The sequence below is a fragment of the Vigna radiata genome, chromosome 9, assembly GCF_000741045.1.
Source record: "Vigna radiata var. radiata cultivar VC1973A chromosome 9, Vradiata_ver6, whole genome shotgun sequence".
Taxonomy (NCBI): domain Eukaryota; kingdom Viridiplantae; phylum Streptophyta; class Magnoliopsida; order Fabales; family Fabaceae; genus Vigna; species Vigna radiata.
The window spans coordinates 9726324-9727961 of NC_028359.1; positions in this window are offsets into that span (position 1 = coordinate 9726324).

Below are 1638 nucleotides of genomic sequence, written 5' to 3' on the forward strand. Positions count from 1 at the left end.
TATATATATATATATATATATATATATATATATATATATATATATATATATATATATATATATATATATCGCATGATCATTCGACTGAAACTCACTAACTAATAACAACTCCTTTTTTTTCCTTTCCTAACCCGTGAGTCCCATACCCCTTTTTTTCTACTAATCTCATTAATTCTATATTAACCCAAGACCAACTCTCTCTTTTTCTCAAAAACCAAAGAATCTCCACTGCCATTTTTCTTTTACGTTTTCATCTCTTTTCTCACTAAGTGGTCCACATAATCAATGAGAAATTAAAAATATTAAATCTAAGTTTCATCTATGTTCCGACTAAGTGGATCCCACACAATCAATGAGAAATTAAAATTATTAAATCTAAGAAACACATTTCCCTTAAAAAATATATAACAATAATTAAAGAAAGAAAAGAGAAAAAGAAAGTCAAAAAGTGTATGAGATGCCAAAAGATTAAAATTCTTACTTTTCCATATAGATAAAATTTGAAAATTTATTACTTTTAAATAATTCAACTGTAGTCATAAATTCTTAAAATTTTAATTTCCTTTAAATAATATACATTACCAGAAAAAGAAATTCATTCAAGGGTTGCTAGTTTTTCGCTTAGGATGATTTAATCCTTCTAAATATATACAGAAGGAACTTCGAAAAGAACATTGAAGGAAGAGAACATCAGATGTCATATATATGCCTAGGAATCAAATACATGCGTGGGTTAAAACTGAGGTCATATTACCTATTACATAATATCACATGTCATTATAGTGAAAATAATACACAACAAAATTCATATTTTGTCTTGGATTTTGGAAGAATTTGTTCATGATTTCACTGCTTCCGAACTATAAAATAAGGAAAAATAAAAGGTAGATATGGGACCAAATAATTAAATCTAGGATTTATGATAGGAAATTTCAATGCAACAATAATCTGGAAATATATTTTCTGAAGCCACTCATCCCATCCTTATTTCGGATCAAAATTTCTGGAAACCTATGTTGGGTGCAGAAAGAAACACCTAATTTCATTGATGCAAACTCCCAACCCATTAATTGCTTACCACTTCTACAGTAACAGTCGCCATTCGACTTTATATTAATACACTATACTTCGATTAGCTGTGTATATATGATGTATAAAGTTTTGATATAAATATTAAACAATGTACTTAATGTTTTAAATTTTATAAAAACTATCAAGTAACATTACAATATATTCTTTTAATCTCTGCTATTGGTTTACTCATTTACTTCTAGTATGGAGTACTCTTACCATGTAAATTGGTAATAAAAAAAATGTGACAGTGATTTTATTAGAAGATAAATAATTTAGAAAATTTTAGGTCCAAAACATTAATTAACTTCAATTATTGTCAAAAAAAGGTTGGTACCCACGTGTGAAACTTGACAAGGGAGACACTATAAAAATAAAAAAAGTTATCATGAATAGTAAATATTCAAACTGGTCCCTCTATATAGTGGAGAATAAATAACCATTCATGATAAAGCATATCCATGGCGGAGCNGCGCGAGAAGCTTCACATTGTGGTGTTTCCATGGCTAGCATTTGGTCACATTGCTCCATTTTTTGAGCTTGCAAAACTCATAGCTCAAAAGGGTC